The following is a 17,494-nucleotide window of genomic DNA, read 5'->3' as shown; positions in this document are numbered from 1 at the left end:
CTTAAGGCATCAACCAACGAGGATGGGATCCGAACCCACGCGTGCAGAGCACAATGGATTAGCAGTTCATCGCCTCAGCCGCCTCGTCTCGCTTGAGCTTTATGACTCCACCCCCTTTTTTGCCAGGACACCCATAATTCTCTCTCCCAGGGTTCAGGAAAGCAACGCACGCTCTTCTTTGAGTAAAGAGAGAAGAGTGAATAAGCCTTCTTGTACGTGACGCTAACCCGTTCCGTAAACACGCCACGCAGACACCCGTGCCCAGAAGTAGGGTGGCCATATGTGCCATTTATACGGGGACGCGTCCTGGCCAGGATTGTTATATTGCCTAAAACATCCAAGGTAGTTTGACCGATAACACGCAGGTATTGTACATAATCGACCAATCGTGGTGCGTGAGAAGGTGAGAAGGATCAAAGCGATGCAAAGACACGCACGCACGCCTTTGTTCGTTCAGACAAGGAAGATGTAATCCATCAATATGTCTGTCTAAAATGTTATCTTCCAAGAATGGAAGATAAAATCCAACACTGCTGTGCTGGTGGCCATCTGGGAGGCAGATAACGATGTGGCCGTGGCCAAGCAGTCTGACAGTGGCGTTGATCCCAGTGAATTTTGGTCTCTGGGCCCCACGGACAAAAGGAAAAGAGAGGGCACATGTGCCGAAACCCGGATCGAACCAGGGACCTTTAGATCTTCAGTCTAACGCCTCCCAACTGAGCTATTTCGCCACGCCTGCAAGCCGTTTAGCCAGCAGGGATTTCCGTGAGAGCACCCGTCACTTTGCCAGAAGAGCAGAGCTGAGCTCCCAGAGAATAAAAGAGCTTGGCCCGCACGGGATCGAACCCGCGACCTTGGCGTTATTAGCACCACGCCTAACCAACTGAGCTAACCGCCTGGCTTTGCCTAGCTTTCTGCCCGATTGACCAGAAACTTCCTGATTGCTCTTGACCCTAAAGAGATGAAACAGCTTCTGGACCAAGCCTCACAACGGGCTCGTCCGGGATTTGAACCGGGACCTCTCGCACCCAAGGCGAGAGTCACAGCCCTAGACCAACGAGCCTAGCCGCGCAAGCGCCCAGCCGAGAAAAAAAGAACAACTACAGCAACAACCAAAGAAGGAGCACGAACTAACATGGAAGGAATCGAACACTCGAGACAGTGTCAAAGGCAAACGAAGGAAAGTTGGCCTCTGAATGGATTCAAAAATGGAGGACAGCTGAAACGGTCAGATGTCCCGTAGACTTTAAGCCAGTGTGGGAAAAAGAGGGGAGAAGCTGGATGCACGAACTGAGTGATCCAAAGGCAGCCTACGTAATACAGGAGTCCGCACACATATATACTGGGGTCACAAGACCAAGAAGGGCCTTAAAACCAAAAGCACAATCTCTCGGTTAATTCTACAACTAAATGGCGGCCACTACAAAGGTGCCAGCACAGAGGAGAGATGGCCTCTTTCCCTCAAGCCCGTCATAATGGCTGTCGTCAAGGCGCCTTTTGAGAGATGGACATCGCCCACATTGGCCAGGGAATTAGCTCAAATGGTAGAGCGCCGCTTAGCATGCGAGAGGTAGCGGATCGATGCCCGCATTCTCCACGCTGAGTCCTGCCCTTTACGCCACTTCCCTAAAGAGACAGACTGCGCTGACGCCACGGAGCGACTCTCCCACGTGCGCTTTTGGGGCTCACTGCTTTGCTGGTGGCCATCTCCTGCCCTTTACGCTCACTTCCTAAAGAGACAGACTGCGCTGACGCCACGGAGCGACTCTCCCACGTGCGCTTTAGGGGCTCACTGCTTTGCTGGTGGCCATCTCCTGCCCTTTACGCTCACTTCCTAAAGAGACAGACTGCGCTGACGCCACGGAGCGACTCTCCCACGTGCGCTTTAGGGGCTCACTGCTTTGCTGGTGGCCATCTCCTGCCCTTTACGCTCACTTCCTAAAGAGACAGACTGCGCTGACGCCACGGAGCGACTCTCCCACGTGCGCTTTAGGGGCTCACTGCTTTGCTGGTGGCCATCTCCTGCCCTTTACGCTCACTTCCTAAAGAGACAGACTGCGCTGACGCCACGGAGCGACTCTCCCACGTGCGCTTTAGGGGCTCACTGCTGTGCTGGTGGCCATCTGGGAGGCAGATAACGATGTGGCCGTGGCCAAGCAGTCTGACAGTGGCGTTGGATCCCAGTGAATTTTGGTCTCTGGGCCCCACGAACAAAAGGAAAGGAGAGGGGACATGTGCCGAAACCGGGATCGAACCAGGGACCTTTAGATCTTCAGTCTAACGCCTCCCAACTGAGCTATTTCGGCCACGCCTGCAAGCCGTTTAGCCAGCAGGCATTTCCGTGAGACCACCCGTCACTTTGCCAGAAGAGCAGAGCTGAGCACCCAGAGAATAAAAGAGCTTGGCCCGTACGGGGATCGAACCCGCGACCTTGGCGTTATTAGCACCACGCTCTAACCAACTGAGCTAACCGGCCTGGCTTTGCCCAGCTTTCTGCCCGATTGACCAGAAACTTCCTGATTGCTCTTGACCCTAAAGAGATAAAACAGCTTCTGGACCAAGCCTCACCACGGGCTCGTCCGGGATTTGAACCCGGGACCTCTCGCACCCAAGGCGAGAACCACAGCCCTAGACCAACGAGCCTAGCTGCGCAAGCGCCCAGCCGAGAAAAAAAAGAACAACTACAGCAACAACCAAAGAAGGAACACGAACTAACATGGAAGGAATCGCACACTTCGAGACAGTGTCAAAGGCAAACGAAGGAAAGTTGGCCTCTGAATGGATTCAAAAATGGGGCTGGACTTAACATGTAGAGGGATCTTAGGGAGGACAGCTGAAACGGTCAGATGTCCCGTAGACTTTAAGCCAGTGTGGGAAAAAGAGGGGAGAAGCTGGATGCACGAACTGAGTGATCCAAAGGCAGCCTACGTAATACAGGAATCCAGACACATATATACTGGGGTCACAAGACCAAGAAGGGCCTTAAAACCAAAAGCACAATCTCTCGGTTAATTCTACAACTAAATGGCGCCCAGTACAAAGGTGCCAGCACAGAGGAGAGATGGCCTCTTTCCTGCAGCCCGTTATAATGGCTGTCGTCAAGGCGCCTTTTGAGAGATGGACATCGCTCAACTGCGGCCAGGGAATTAGCTCAAATGGTAGAGCGCTCGCTTAGCATGCGAGAGGTAGCGGGATCGATGCCCGCATTCTCCACGCTGAGTCCTGCCCTTTTACGCTCACTTCCCTAAAGAGAAAGACTGCGCGTTGACGCTACGAAGCGACTCTCCCACGTGCGCTTTAGGGGCTCACTGCTTTGCTGGTGGCCATCTCCTGCCCTTTACGCTCACTTCCCTAAAGAGACAGACTGCGCTGACGCCACGAAGCGACTCTCCCACGTGCGCTTTAGGGGCTCACTGCTTTGCTGGTGGCCATCTGGGAGGCAGATAACGATGTGGCCGTGGCCAAGCAGTCTGACAGTGGCGTTGGATCCCAGTGAATTTTGGTCTCTGGGCCCCACGAACAAAAGGAAAGGAGAGGGGACATGTGCCGAAACCCGGGATCGAACCAGGGACCTTCAGATCTTCAGTCTAACGCCTCCCAACTGAGCTATTTCGCCGCAACTGCAAGCTGTTTAGCCAGCAGGGATTTCCGTGAGAGCACCCGTCACTTTGCCAGAAGAGCAGAGCTGAGCACCCAGAGAATAAAAGAGCTTGGCCCGCACGGGGATCGAACCCGCGACCTTGGCGTTATTAGCACCACGCTCTAACCAACTGAGCTAACCGGCCTGGCTTTGCCCAGCTTTCTGCCCGATTGACCAGAAACTTCCTGATTGCTCTTGACCCTAAAGAGATAAAACAGCTTCTGGACCAAGCCTCACAACGGGCTCGTCCGGGATTTGAACCGGGACCTCTCGCACCCAAGGCGAGAGTCACAGCCCTAGACCAACGAGCCTAGCTGCGCAAGCGCCCAGCCGAGAAAAAAAGAACAACTACAGCAACAACCAAAGAAGGAGCACGAACTAACATGGAAGTTATCAAACACCTCGAGACAGTGTCAAAGGCAAACGAAGGAAAGTTGGCCTCTGAATGGATTTAAAATGGGGCTGGACTTAACATGTAGAGGGATCTTAGGAGGACAGCTGAAACGGTCAGATGTCCCGTAGACTTTAAGCCAGTGTGGGAAAAAGAGGGGAGAAGCTGGATGCACGACCTGAGTGATCCAAAGGCAGCCTACGTAATACAGGAATCCAGACACATATATACTGGGGTCACAAGACCAAGAAGGGCCTTAAAACAAAAGCACAATCTCTCGGTTAATCCTACAACTAAATGGCGCCCAGTACAAAGGTGCCAGCACAGAGGAGAGATGGCCTCTTTCCTCAAGCCCGTCATAATGGCTGTCGCTCAAGGCGCCTTTTGGAGAGATGGACATCGCTCAACTGCGGCCAGGGAATTAGCTCAAATGGTAGAGCGCTCGCTTAGCATGCGAGAGGTAGCGGGATCGATGCCCGCATTCTCCACGCTGAGTCCTGCCCTTTTACGCTCACTTCCCTAAAGAGAAAGACTGCGCGTTGACGCTACGAAGCGACTCTCCCTACGTGCGCTTTTGGGGCTCACTGCTGCCAAGAGGTTTTTCGGCCGTGTCCTGCGCAAATTGGTGGCATAACAGGTCCCACCGAGATTTGAACTCGGATCGCTGGATTCAGAGTCCTGAGTGATAGTCATTACATCTTTGGAACCTTGACAGGAGCAGACGTTGCCGCAAAGACTAAATCACTTACAGGCTCAAGAGATCGACAAGGATGGGATTCGAACCCACGCGTGCAGAGCACAATGGATTAGCAGTCCATCGCTTAACCACTCGGCCACCTCGTCGCCTTCTGACCTGCCCGACCGGAAGCTGGACTGTGTCGCCTTCTCTGCAGCTCCTTTCAATAGGACGACGAAAAGCTGACCCTTAGTGTGCCGTGAGAGGCCAGGTAGGTACGAGTGTCAATCATTTGGCAGTAGCACCGCCCCTTTCAAACGCCAAGCAGGGGTGGGGAACGTTGATCCTGGAGGGCCACTCTCCTGCAGTGTTTAGCTCCAACCCTGAGAAAAACTGGATAAAAAAACCCTAACTGCATCCTGAAGACCTTGATTTAGCTGGTTCAGGTGTGTTTGATTAGGTTGGACCTAAACTCTGCAGAGACAACGGCCCTCCAGGATCAACGCTTCCCACCCCTGCGCTTAAGGCATCAACCAACGAGGATGGGATTCGAACCCACGCTGCAGAGCACAATGGATTAGCAGTCCATCGCTTAACCACTCGGCCACCTCGTCGCCTTCTGACCTGCCCGACCGGAAGCTGGACTGTGTCGCCTTCTCTGCAGCTCCTTTCAATAGGACGACGTAAAAGCTGACCCTTAGTGTGCCGTGAGAGGCCAGGTAGGTACGAGTGTCAATCATTTGGCAGTAGCACCGGCCCCTTTCAAACGCTCAAGCAGGGGTGGGGAACGTTGATCCTGGAGGGCCACTCTCCTGCAGTGTTTAGCTCCAACCCTGAGAAAAACTGGATAAAAAAACCCTAACTGCATCCTGAAGACCTTGATTTAGCTGGTTCAGGTGTGTTTGATTAGGTTGGACCTAAACTCTGCAGAGACAACGGCCCTCCAGGATCAACGTTTCCCACCCCTGCGCTTAAGGCATCAACCAACGAGGATGGGATCCGAACCCACGCGTGCAGAGCACAATGGATTAGCAGTCCATCGCCTTAACCACTCGGCCACCTCGTCGCCTTCTGACCTGCCCGACCGGAAGCTGGACTGTGTCGTCTTCTCTGCAGCTCCTTTCAATAGGACGACGTAAAAGCTGACCCTTAGTGTGCCGTGAGAGGTCGGGTAGGTACGAGTGTCAATCATTTGGCAGTAGCACTGTCCCCTTTCAAACGCTCAAGCAGGGGTGGGGAACGTTGATCCTGGAGGGCCACTCTCCTGCAGAGTTTAGCTCCAACCCTGAGAAAAACTGGATAAAAAACACCTAACTGCATCCTGAAGACCTTGATTTAGCTGGTTCAGGTGTGTTTGATTAGGTTGGACCTAAACTCTGCAGAGACAACGGCCCTCCAGGATCAACGTTTCCCACCCCTGCGCTTAAGGCATCAACCAACGAGGATGGGATCCGAACCCACGCTGCAGAGCACAATGGATTAGCAGTCCATCGCCTTAACCACTCGGCCACCTCGTCACGCTGGCCTGCCAGACCGAAGCTGGACTGTGTCGCCTTCTCTGCAGCTCCTTTCAATAGGACGACGAAAAGCTGACCCTTAGTGTGCCGTGAGAGGTCGGGTAGGTACGAGTGTCAATCATTTGGCAGTAGCACTGTCCCCTTTCAAACGCCAAGCAGGGGTGGGGAACGTTGATCCTGGAGGCCACTCTCCTGCAGAGTTTAGCTCCAACCCTGAGAAAAACTGGATAGAAAACACCTAACTGCATCCTGAAGACCTTGATTTAGCTGGTTCAGGTGTGTTTGATTAGGTTGAGCTAAAGTCTGCAGAGACAACGGCCCTCCAGGATCAACGTTTCCCACCCCTGCGCTTAAGGCATCAACCAACGAGGATGGGATCCGAACCCACGCGTGCAGAGCACAATGGATTAGCAGTTCATCGCCTCAGCCGCCTCGTGTCGCTTGAGCTTTATGACTCCACCCCCTTTTTTGCCAGGACACCCATATTTCTCTCTCCCCAGGGTTCAGGAAAGCAACGCACACTCTTCTTTCAGTAAAGAGAGAAGAGTGAATAAGCCTTCTTGTACGTGACGCTAACCCGTTCCGTAAACACGCCACGCAGACACCCGTGCCCAGAAGTAGGGTGGCCATATGTGCCATTTATACGGGGACGCGTCCTGGCCAGGATTGTTATATTGCCTAAAAAATCCAAAGTAGTTTGACCAATAACATGCAGATATTGTACATAATCGACCAATCGTGGTGCGTGAGAAGGTGAGAAGGATCAAAGCGATGCAAATACAGGCACGCCTTTGTTCGTTCAGACAAGGAAGATGTAATCCATCAATATGTCTGTCTAAAAATGTTATCTTCCAAGAATGGAAGATAAAATCCAACACTGCTGTGCTGGTGGCCATCTGGGAGGCAGATAGCGATGTGGCCGTTGCCAAGCAGTTTGTCAGTGGCGTTGGATCCCAGTGAATTTTGGTCTCTGGGCCCCACGAACAAAAGGAAAGGAGAGGGGACATGTGCCGAAACCCGGGATCGAACCAGGGACCTTTAGATCTTCAGTCTAACGCTCTCCCAACTGAGCTATTTCGGCCACGCCTGCAAGCCGTTTAGCCAGCAGGCATTTCCGTGAGACCACCCGTCACTTTGCCAGAAGAGCAGAGCTGAGCACCCAGAGAATAAAAGAGCTTGGCCCGTACGGGGATCGAACCCGCGACCTTGGCGTTATTAGCACCACGCTCTAACCAACTGAGCTAACCGGCCTGGCTTTGCCCAGCTTTCTGCCCGATTGACCAGAAACTTCCTGATTGCTCTTGACCCTAAAGAGATAAAACAGCTTCTGGACCAAGCCTCACCACGGGCTCGTCCGGGATTTGAACCCGGGACCTCTCGCACCCAAGGCGAGAACCACAGCCCTAGACCAACGAGCCTAGCTGCGCAAGCGCCCAGCCGAGAAAAAAAAGAACAACTACAGCAACAACCAAAGAAGGAACACGAACTAACATGGAAGTTATCAAACACCTCGAGACAGTGTCAAAGGCAAACGAAGGAAAGTTGGCCTCTGAATGGATTCAAAAATGGGGCTGGACTTAACATGTAGAGGGATCTTAGGGAGGACAGCTGAAACGGTCAGATGTCCCGTAGACTTTAAGCCAGTGTGGGAAAAAGAGGGGAGAAGCTGGATGCACGAACTGAGTGATCCAAAGGCAGCCTACGTAATACAGGAATCCAGACACATATATACTGGGGTCACAAGACCAAGAAGGGCCTTAAAACCAAAAGCACAATCTCGGTTAATTCTACAACTAAATGGCGCCCAGTACAAAGGTGCCAGCACAGAGGAGAGATGGCCTCTTTCCTGCAGCCCGTTATAATGGCTGTCGTCAAGGCGCCTTTTGAGAGATGGACATCGCCCACATTGGCCAGGGAATTAGCTCAAATGGTAGAGCGCCGCTTAGCATGCGAGAGGTAGCGGGATCGATGCCCGCATTCTCCACGCTGAGTCCTGCCCTTTTACGCTCACTTCCCTAAAGAGACAGACTGCGCGTTGACGCTACGGAGCGACTCTCCCTACGTGCGCTTTTGGGGCTCACTGCTGCCAAGAGGTTTTTCGGCCGTGTCCTGCGCAAATTGGTGGCATAACAGGTCCCACCGAGATTTGAACTCGGATCGCTGGATTCAGAGTCCTGAGTGATAGTCATTACATCTTTGGAACCTTGACAGGAGCAGGCGTTGCCGCAAAGACTAAATCACTTACGGGCTAAAGAGATCGACGAGGATGGGATTCGAACCCACGCTGCAGAGCACAATGGATTAGCAGTTCATCGCCTCAGCCGCCTGCCTCGCTTGAGCTTTATGACTCCACCCCTTTTGCCAGGACACCCATATTTCTCTCTCCCAGGGTTCAGGAAAGCAACGCACGCTCTTCTTTGAGTAAAGAGAGAAGAGTGATTAAGCCTTCTTGTACGTGACGCTAACCTGTTCCGTAAACACGCCACGCAGACACCCGTGCTCAGAAGTAGGGTGGCCATATGTGCCATTTATACGGGACGCGTCCTGGCCAGGATTGTTATATTGCCTAAAACATCCAAGGTAGTTTGACCGATAACACGCAGGTATTGTACATAATCGACCAATCGTGGTGCGTGAGAAGGTGAGAACGATCAAAGCGATGCAAATACAGGCACGCCTTTGTTCGCTCAGACAAGGAAGATGTAATCCATCAATATGTCTGTCTAAAATGTTATCTTCCAAGAATGGAAGATAAAATCCAACACTGCTGTGCTGGTGGCCATCTCCTGCCCTTTACGCTCACTTCCTAAAGAGACAGACTGCGCTGACGCCACGGAGCGACTCTCCCACGCGGCGCTTTTGGGGCTCACTGCTTTGCTGGTGGCCATCTCCTGCCCTTTACGCCACTTCCCTAAAGAGACAGACTGCGCTGACGCCACGGAGCGACTCTCCCACGTGCGCTTTTGGGGCTCACTGCTTTGCTGGTGGCCATCTCCTGCCCTTTACGCTCACTTCCTAAAGAGAAAGACTGCGCTGACGCCACGAAGCGACTCTCCCACGTGCGCTTTTGGGGCTCACTGCTTTGCTGGTGGCCATCTCCTGCCCTTTACGCTCACTTCCTAAAGAGAAAGACTGCGCTGACGCCACGGAGCGACTCTCCCTACGTGCGCTTTTGGGGCTCACTGCTTTGCTGGTGGCCATCTCCTGCCCTTTACGCTCACTTCCTAAAGAGAAAGACTGCGCTGACGCCACGGAGCGACTCTCCCACGCGGCGCTTTTGGGGCTCACTGCTGCCAAGAGGTTTTTCGGCCGTGTCCCGCGCAAATTGGTGGCATAACAGGTCCCATCGAAGATTTGAAGTCGGATCGCTGGATTCAGAGTCCTGAGTGATAGTCATTACATCTTTGGAACCTTGACAGGAGCAGGCGTTGCCGCAAAGACTAAATCACTTACGGGCTAAAGAGATCGACGAGGATGGGATCCGAACCCACGCGTGCAGAGCACAATGGATTAGCAGTTCATCGCCTCAGCCGCCTCGTCTCGCTTGAGCTTTATGACTCCACCCCCTTTTTTGCCAGGACACCCATATTTCTCTCTCCCCAGGGTTCAGGAAAGCAACGCACACTCTTCTTTCAGTAAAGAGGGAAGAGTGAATAAGCCTTCTTGTACGTGACGCTAACCCGTTCCGTAAACACGCCACGCAGACACCCGTGCCCAGAAGTAGGGTGGCCATATGTGCCATTTATACGGGGACGCGTCCTGGCCAGGATTGTTATATTGCCTAAAACATCCAAGGTAGTTTGACCGATAACACGCAGGTATTGTACATAATCGACCAATCGTGGTGCGTGAGAAGGTGAGAAGGATCAAAGCGATGCAAAGACACGCACGCACGCCTTTGTTCGTTCAGACAAGGAAGATGTAATCCATCAATATGTCTGTCTAAAATGTTATCTTCCAAGAATGGAAGATAAAATCCAACACTGCTGTGCTGGTGGCCATCTCCTGCCCTTTACGCCACTTCCCTAAAGAGAAAGACTGCGCTGACGCCACGAAGCGACTCTCCCACGCGGCGCTTTTGGGGCTCACTGCTTTGCTGGTGGCCATCTCCTGCCCTTTACGCCACTTCCCTAAAGAGAAAGACTGCGCTGACGCCACGAAGCGACTCTCCCTACGTGCGCTTTTGGGGCTCACTGCTGCCAAGAGGTTTTTCGGGCCGTGTCCTGCGCAAATTGGTGGCATAACAGGTCCCATCGAAGATTTGAAGTCGGATCGCTGGATTCAGAGTCCTGAGTGATAGTCATTACATCTTTGAACCTTGACAGGAGCAGACGTTGCCGCAAAGACTAAATCACTTACGGGCTAAAGAGATCGACGAGGATGGGATTCGAACCCACGCTGCAGAGCACAATGGATTAGCAGTCCATCGCTTAACCACTCGGCCACCTCGTCACGCTGGCCTGCCAGACCGAAGCTGGACTGTGTCGTCTTCTCTGCAGCTCCTTTCAATAGGACGACGTAAAAGCTGACCCTTAGTGTGCCGTGAGAGGTCGGGTAGGTACGAGTGTCAATCATTTGGCAGTAGCACCGGCCCCTTTCAAACGCTCAAGCAGGGGTGGGGAACGTTGATCCTGGAGGGCCACTCTCCTGCAGTGTTTAGCTCCAACCCTGAGAAAAACTGGATAAAAAAACCCTAACTGCATCCTGAAGACCTTGATTTAGCTGGTTCAGGTGTGTTTGATTAGGTTGAGCTAAAGTCTGCAGAGACAACGGCCCTCCAGGATCAACGTTTCCCACCCCTGCGCTTAAGGCATCAACCAACGAGGATGGGATCCGAACCCACGCGTGCAGAGCACAATGGATTAGCAGTCCATCGCCTTAACCACTCGGCCACCTCGTCACGCTGGCCTGCCAGACCGAAGCTGGACTGTGTCGCCTTCTCTGCAGCTCCTTTCAATAGGACGACGTAAAAGCTGACCCTTAGTGTGCCGTGAGAGGCCAGGTAGGTACGAGTGTCAATCATTTGGCAGTAGCACCGCCCCTTTCAAACGCCAAGCAGGGGTGGGGAACGTTGATCCTGGAGGGCCACTCTCCTGCAGAGTTTAGCTCCAACCCTGAGAAAAACTGGATAAAAACCCTAACTGCATCCTGAAGACCTTGATTTAGCTGGTTCAGGTGTGTTTGATTAGGTTGAGCTAAAGTCTGCAGAGACAACGGCCCTCCAGGATCAACGCTTCCCACCCCGCGCTTAAGGCATCAACCAACGAGGATGGGATTCGAACCCACGCTGCAGAGCACAATGGATTAGCAGTCCATCGCTTAACCACTCGGCCACCTCGTCACGCGCTGGCCTGCCAGACCGGAAGCTGGACTGTGTCGTCTTCTCTGCAGCTCCTTTCAATAGGACGACGTAAAAGCTGACCCTTAGTGTGCCGTGAGAGGCCAGGTAGGTACGAGTGTCAATCATTTGGCAGTAGCACCGGCCCCTTTCAAACGCTCAAGCAGGGGTGGGGAACGTTGATCCTGGAGGGCCACTCTCCTGCAGTGTTTAGCTCCAACCCTGAGAAAAACTGGATAAAAAAACCCTAACTGCATCCTGAAGACCTTGATTTAGCTGGTTCAGGTGTGTTTGATTAGGGTTGGAGCTAAAGTCTGCAGAGACAACGGCCCTCCAGGATCAACGTTTCCCACCCCTGCGCTTAAGGCATCAACCAACGAGGATGGGATCCGAACCCACGCGTGCAGAGCACAATGGATTAGCAGTTCATCGCCTTAACCACTCGGCCACCTCGTCACGCTGGCCTGCCAGACCGGAAGCTGGACTGTGTCGTCTTCTCTGCAGCTCCTTTCAATAGGACGTCGTCAAGGCGCCTTTTGAGAGATGGACATCGCCCACATTGGCCAGGGAATTAGCTCAAATGGTAGAGCGCCGCTAGCATGCGAGAGGTAGCGGATCGATGCCCGCATTCTCCACGCTGAGTCCTGCCCTTTACGCCACTTCCCTAAAGAGACAGACTGCGCTGACGCCACGGAGCGACTCTCCCACGTGCGCTTTTGGGGCTCACTGCTTTGCTGGTGGCCATCTCCTGCCCTTTACGCTCACTTCCTAAAGAGAAAGACTGCGCTGACGCCACGGAGCGACTCTCCCACGTGCGCTTTTGGGGCTCACTGCTTTGCTGGTGGCCATCTGGGAGGCAGATAACGATGTGGCCGTGGCCAAGCAGTCTGACAGTGGCGTTGATCCCAGTGAATTTTGGTCTCTGGGCCCCACGAACAAAAGGAAAGGAGAGGGACATGTGCCAAACCCGGATCGAACCAGGGACCTTCAGATCTTCAGTCTAACGCTCTCCCAACTGAGCTATTTCGCCACGCCTGCAAGCCGCTTAGCCAGCAGGCATTTCCGTGAGACCACCCGTCACTTTGCCAGAAGAGCAGAGCTGAGCTCCCAGAGAATAAAAGAGCTTGGCCCGCACGGGATCGAACCCGCGACCTTGGCGTTATTAGCACCACGCTCTAACCAACTGAGCTAACCGCCTGGCTTTGCCCAGCTTTCTGCCCGATTGACCAGAAACTTCCTGATTGCTCTTGACCCTAAAGAGATAAAACAGCTTCTGGACCAAGCCTCACAACGGGCTCGTCCGGGATTTGAACCCAGGACCTCTCGCACCCAAGGCGAGAGTCACAGCCCTAGACCAACGAGCCTAGCCGCGCAAGCGCCCAGCCGAGAAAAAAAGAACAACTACAGCAACAACCAAAGAAGGAGCACGAACTAACATGGAAGGAATCGAACACCTCGAGACGGTGTCAAAGGCAAACGAAGGAAAGTTGGCCTCTGAATGGATTCAAAAATGGGGCTGGACCTAACATGCAGAGGGATCTTGGGAGGACAGCTGAAACGGTCAGATGTCCCGTAGACTTTAAGCCAGTGTGGGAAAAAGAGGGGAGAAGCTGGATGCACGACCTGAGTGATCCAAAGGCAGCCTACGTAATACAGGAATCCAGACACATATATACTGGGGTCACAAGACCAAGAAGGGCCTTAAAACAAAAGCACAATCTCTCGGTTAATCCTACAACTAAATGGCGGCCACTACAAAGGTGCCAGCACAGAGGAGAGATGGCCTCTTTCCTGCAGCCCGTTATAATGGCTGTCGTCAAGGCGCCTTTTGAGAGATGGACATCGCTCAACTGCGGCCAGGGAATTAGCTCAAATGGTAGAGCGCCGCTAGCATGCGAGAGGTAGCGGATCGATGCCCGCATTCTCCAAGCTGGTTCTTGCCCTTTACGCCACTTCCCTAAAGAGAAAGACTGCGCTGACGCCACGAAGCGACTCTCCCACGTGCGCTTTTGGGGCTCACTGCTGCCAAGAGGTTTTTCGGCCGTGTCCCGCGCAAATTGGTGGCATAACAGGTCCCATCGAAGATTTGAAGTCGGATCGCTGGATTCAGAGTCCTGAGTGATAATCATTACATCATGGAACCTTGACGGAGCAGCCGTTGCTCACAGGGCCGCAAAGACTAAATCACTTACGGGCTAAAGAGATCGACGAGGATGGGATCCGAACCCACGCGTGCAGAGCACAATGGATTAGCAGTTCATCGCCTCAGCCGCCTCGTGTCGCTTGAGCTTTATGACTCCACCCCCTTTTTTGCCAGGACACCCATATTTCTCTCTCCCCAGGGTTCAGGAAAGCAACGCACACTCTTCTTTCAGTAAAGAGAGAAGAGTGAATAAGCCTTCTTGTACGTGACGCTAACCTGTTCCGTAAACACGCCACGCAGACACCCGTGCCCAGAAGTAGGGTGGCCATATGTGCCATTTATACGGGGACGCGTCCTGGCCAGGATTGTTATATTGCCTAAAACATCCAAGGTAGTTTGACCGATAACACGCAGGTATTGTACATAATCGACCAATCGTGGTGCGTGAGAAGGTGAGAAGGATCAAAGCGATGCAAATACAGGCACGCCTTTGTTCGTTCAGACAAGGAAGATGTAATCCATCAATATGTCTGTCTAAAAATGTTATCTTCCAAGAATGGAAGATAAAATCCAACACTGCTGTGCTGGTGGCCATCTCCCTGCCCTTTTACGCTCACTTCCCTAAAGAGACAGACTGCGCGTTGACGCTACGGAGCGACTCTCCCTACGTGCGCTTTTGGGGCTCACTGCTTTGCTGGTGGCCATCTCCTGCCCTTTACGCCACTTCCCTAAAGAGAAAGACTGCGCTGACGCCACGGAGCGACTCTCCCTACGTGCGCTTTTGGGGCTCACTGCTTTGCTGGTGGCCATCTCCCTGCCCTTTTACGCTCACTTCCCTAAAGAGACAGACTGCGCGTTGACGCTACGGAGCGACTCTCCCTACGTGCGCTTTTGGGGCTCACTGCTTTGCTGGTGGCCATCTGGGAGGCAGATAACGATGTGGCCGTGGCCAAGCAGTCTGACAGTGGCGTTGGATCCCAGTGAATTTTGGTCTCTGGGCCCCACGAACAAAAGGAAAGGAGAGGGGACATGTGCCGAAACCCGGGATCGAACCAGGGACCTTTAGATCTTCAGTCTAACGCCTCCCAACTGAGCTATTTCGCCACGCCTGCAAGCCGTTTAGCCAGCAGGCATTTCCGTGAGACCACCCGTCACTTTGCCAGAAGAGCAGAGCTGAGCACCCAGAGAATAAAAGAGCTTGGCCCGTACGGGGATCGAACCCGCGACCTTGGCGTTATTAGCACCACGCTCTAACCAACTGAGCTAACCGGCCTGGCTTTGCCCAGCTTTCTGCCCGATTGACCAGAAACTTCCTGATTGCTCTTGACCCTAAAGAGATAAAACAGCTTCTGGACCAAGCCTCACCACGGGCTCGTCCGGGATTTGAACCCGGGACCTCTCGCACCCAAGGCGAGAACCACAGCCCTAGACCAACGAGCCTAGCTGCGCAAGCGCCCAGCCGAGAAAAAAAAGAACAACTACAGCAACAACCAAAGAAGGAACACGAACTAACATGGAAGGAATCGAACACCTCGAGACAGTGTCAAAGGCAAACGAAGGAAAGTTGGCCTCTGAATGGATTCAAAAATGGGGCTGGACTTAACATGTAGAGGGATCTTAGGGAGGACAGCTGAAACGGTCAGATGTCCCGTAGACTTTAAGCCAGTGTGGGAAAAAGAGGGGAGAAGCTGGATGCACGAACTGAGTGATCCAAAGGCAGCCTACGTAATACAGGAATCCAGACACATATATACTGGGGTCACAAGACCAAGAAGGGCCTTAAAACCAAAAGCACAATCTCTCGGTTAATTCTACAACTAAATGGCGCCCAGTACAAAGGTGCCAGCACAGAGGAGAGATGGCCTCTTTCCCTGCAGCCCGTTATAATGGCTGTCGTCAAGGCGCCTTTTGAGAGATGGACATCGCCCACATTGGCCAGGGAATTAGCTCAAATGGTAGAGCGCTCGCTTAGCATGCGAGAGGTAGCGGGATCGATGCCCGCATTCTCCACGCTGAGTCCTGCCCTTTTACGCTCACTTCCCTAAAGAGAAAGACTGCGCGTTGACGCTACGAAGCGACTCTCCCTACGTGCGCTTTTGGGGCTCACTGCTGCCAAGAGGTTTTTCGGGCCGTGTCCTGCGCAAATTGGTGGCATAACAGGTCCCATCGAAGATTTGAAGTCGGATCGCTGGATTCAGAGTCCTGAGTGATAGTCATTACATCTTTGGAACCTTGACAGGAGCAGACGTTGCCGCAAAGACTAAATCACTTACAGGCTCAAGAGATCGACAAGGATGGGATTCGAACCCACGCGTGCAGAGCACAATGGATTAGCAGTTCATCGCCTCAGCCGCCTGCCTCGCTTGAGCTTTATGACTCCACCCCTTTTGCCAGGACACCCATATTTCTCTCCCCAGGGTTCAGGAAAGCAACGCACGCTCTTCTTTGAGTAAAGAGAGAAGAGTGAATAAGCCTTCTTGTACGTGACGCTAACCTGTTCCGTAAACACACCACGCAGACACCCGTGCCCAGAAGTAGGGTGGCCATATGTGCCATTTATAGGGGACACGTCCTGGCCAGGATTGTTATATTGCCTAAAACATCCAAGGTAGTTTGACCGATAACACGCAGGTATTGTACATAATCGACCAATCGTGGTGCGTGAGAAGGTGAGAACGATCAAAGCGATGCAAATACAGGCACGCCTTTGTTCGCTCGTTCGACTTGAAGCTGCGCACCGATCATTGTATGACACCAAAGAACAACTACAGCAACAACCAAAGAAGGAACACGAACTAACATGGAAGTTATCAAACACCTCGAGACGGTGTCAAAGGCAAACGAAGGAAAGTTGGCCTCTGAATGGATTCAAAATGGGGCTGGACCTAACATGCAGAGGGATCTTGGGAGGACAGCTGAAACGGTCAGATGTCCCGTAGACTTTAAGCCAGTGTGGGAAAAAGAGGGGAGAAGCTGGATGCACGACCTGAGTGATCCAAAGGCAGCCTACGTAATACAGGAATCCAGACACATATATACTGGGGTCACAAGACCAAGAAGGGCCTTAAAACCAAAAGCACAATCTCTCGGTTAATCCTACAACTAAATGGCGCCCAGTACAAAGGTGCCAGCACAGAGGAGAGATGGCCTCTTTCCTCAAGCCCGTCATAATGGCTGTCGTCAAGGCGCCTTTTGAGAGATGGACATCGCCCACATTGGCCAGGGAATTAGCTCAAATGGTAGAGCGCCGCTAGCATGCGAGAGGTAGCGGATCGATGCCCGCATTCTCCAAGCTGGTTCTTGCCCTTTACGCCACTTCCCTAAAGAGAAAGACTGCGCTGACGCCACGAAGCGACTCTCCCACGCGGCGCTTTTGGGGCTCACTGCTTTGCTGGTGGCCATCTGGGAGGCAGATAACGATGTGGCCGTGGCCAAGCAGTCTGACAGTGGCGTTGGATCCCAGTGAATTTTGGTCTCTGGGCCCCACGAACAAAAGGAAAGGAGAGGGGACATGTGCCGAAACCCGGGATCGAACCAGGGACCTTCAGATCTTCAGTCTAACGCTCTCCCAACTGAGCTATTTCGGCCACGCCTGCAAGCCGTTTAGCCAGCAGGCATTTCCGTGAGACCACCCGTCACTTTGCCAGAAGAGCAGAGCTGAGCACCCAGAGAATAAAAGAGCTTGGCCCGTACGGGGATCGAACCCGCGACCTTGGCGTTATTAGCACCACGCCTAACCAACTGAGCTAACCGCCTGGCTTTGCCCAGCTTTCGCCCGATTGACCAGAA

The 17,494-nt window shown here is 53.0% G+C and overlaps 18 non-coding genes across 18 annotated transcripts; all 18 read right to left on the bottom strand.

Moving 5' to 3' along the window:
* Positions 1 to 2,402: 2,402 nt before the first annotated feature.
* On the bottom strand, positions 2,403 to 2,476 carry trnai-aau (transfer RNA isoleucine (anticodon AAU)). Its single transcript has one exon. It is a non-coding gene; the product is annotated as a tRNA-Ile (tRNA).
* A 1,068-nt stretch (positions 2,477 to 3,544) lies between these two features.
* On the bottom strand, positions 3,545 to 3,616 carry trnaf-gaa (transfer RNA phenylalanine (anticodon GAA)). Its single transcript has one exon. It is a non-coding gene; the product is annotated as a tRNA-Phe (tRNA).
* Positions 3,617 to 3,711: 95 nt separating this feature from the next.
* Positions 3,712 to 3,785, bottom strand: trnai-aau (transfer RNA isoleucine (anticodon AAU)). Its single transcript has one exon. It is a non-coding gene; the product is annotated as a tRNA-Ile (tRNA).
* Positions 3,786 to 4,793: 1,008 nt separating this feature from the next.
* Positions 4,794 to 4,874, bottom strand: trnas-gcu (transfer RNA serine (anticodon GCU)). Its single transcript has one exon. It is a non-coding gene; the product is annotated as a tRNA-Ser (tRNA).
* Positions 4,875 to 5,241: 367 nt separating this feature from the next.
* trnas-gcu (transfer RNA serine (anticodon GCU)) lies at positions 5,242 to 5,321 on the bottom strand. Its single transcript has one exon. It is a non-coding gene; the product is annotated as a tRNA-Ser (tRNA).
* Positions 5,322 to 5,691: 370 nt separating this feature from the next.
* On the bottom strand, positions 5,692 to 5,773 carry trnas-gcu (transfer RNA serine (anticodon GCU)). The gene has a single exon. It is a non-coding gene; the product is annotated as a tRNA-Ser (tRNA).
* Positions 5,774 to 6,143: 370 nt separating this feature from the next.
* Positions 6,144 to 6,224, bottom strand: trnas-gcu (transfer RNA serine (anticodon GCU)). The gene has a single exon. It is a non-coding gene; the product is annotated as a tRNA-Ser (tRNA).
* A 1,008-nt stretch (positions 6,225 to 7,232) lies between these two features.
* On the bottom strand, positions 7,233 to 7,305 carry trnaf-gaa (transfer RNA phenylalanine (anticodon GAA)). The gene has a single exon. It is a non-coding gene; the product is annotated as a tRNA-Phe (tRNA).
* A 96-nt stretch (positions 7,306 to 7,401) lies between these two features.
* On the bottom strand, positions 7,402 to 7,475 carry trnai-aau (transfer RNA isoleucine (anticodon AAU)). The gene has a single exon. It is a non-coding gene; the product is annotated as a tRNA-Ile (tRNA).
* A 3,121-nt stretch (positions 7,476 to 10,596) lies between these two features.
* Positions 10,597 to 10,676, bottom strand: trnas-gcu (transfer RNA serine (anticodon GCU)). The gene has a single exon. It is a non-coding gene; the product is annotated as a tRNA-Ser (tRNA).
* A 366-nt stretch (positions 10,677 to 11,042) lies between these two features.
* On the bottom strand, positions 11,043 to 11,124 carry trnas-gcu (transfer RNA serine (anticodon GCU)). The gene has a single exon. It is a non-coding gene; the product is annotated as a tRNA-Ser (tRNA).
* A 361-nt stretch (positions 11,125 to 11,485) lies between these two features.
* Positions 11,486 to 11,565, bottom strand: trnas-gcu (transfer RNA serine (anticodon GCU)). The gene has a single exon. It is a non-coding gene; the product is annotated as a tRNA-Ser (tRNA).
* Positions 11,566 to 11,936: 371 nt separating this feature from the next.
* trnas-gcu (transfer RNA serine (anticodon GCU)) lies at positions 11,937 to 12,018 on the bottom strand. Its single transcript has one exon. It is a non-coding gene; the product is annotated as a tRNA-Ser (tRNA).
* Positions 12,019 to 12,519: 501 nt separating this feature from the next.
* trnaf-gaa (transfer RNA phenylalanine (anticodon GAA)) lies at positions 12,520 to 12,592 on the bottom strand. The gene has a single exon. It is a non-coding gene; the product is annotated as a tRNA-Phe (tRNA).
* Positions 12,593 to 14,737: 2,145 nt separating this feature from the next.
* Positions 14,738 to 14,809, bottom strand: trnaf-gaa (transfer RNA phenylalanine (anticodon GAA)). The gene has a single exon. It is a non-coding gene; the product is annotated as a tRNA-Phe (tRNA).
* Positions 14,810 to 14,904: 95 nt separating this feature from the next.
* On the bottom strand, positions 14,905 to 14,978 carry trnai-aau (transfer RNA isoleucine (anticodon AAU)). Its single transcript has one exon. It is a non-coding gene; the product is annotated as a tRNA-Ile (tRNA).
* Positions 14,979 to 17,219: 2,241 nt separating this feature from the next.
* Positions 17,220 to 17,292, bottom strand: trnaf-gaa (transfer RNA phenylalanine (anticodon GAA)). Its single transcript has one exon. It is a non-coding gene; the product is annotated as a tRNA-Phe (tRNA).
* A 96-nt stretch (positions 17,293 to 17,388) lies between these two features.
* Positions 17,389 to 17,460, bottom strand: trnai-aau (transfer RNA isoleucine (anticodon AAU)). The gene has a single exon. It is a non-coding gene; the product is annotated as a tRNA-Ile (tRNA).
* Positions 17,461 to 17,494: the final 34 nt, after the last annotated feature.

Source organism: Onychostoma macrolepis, chromosome 11 (assembly GCF_012432095.1).
Source record: "Onychostoma macrolepis isolate SWU-2019 chromosome 11, ASM1243209v1, whole genome shotgun sequence".
Classification (NCBI taxonomy): domain Eukaryota; kingdom Metazoa; phylum Chordata; class Actinopteri; order Cypriniformes; family Cyprinidae; genus Onychostoma; species Onychostoma macrolepis.
This window is presented reverse-complemented; position numbering and strand designations above follow the sequence as displayed.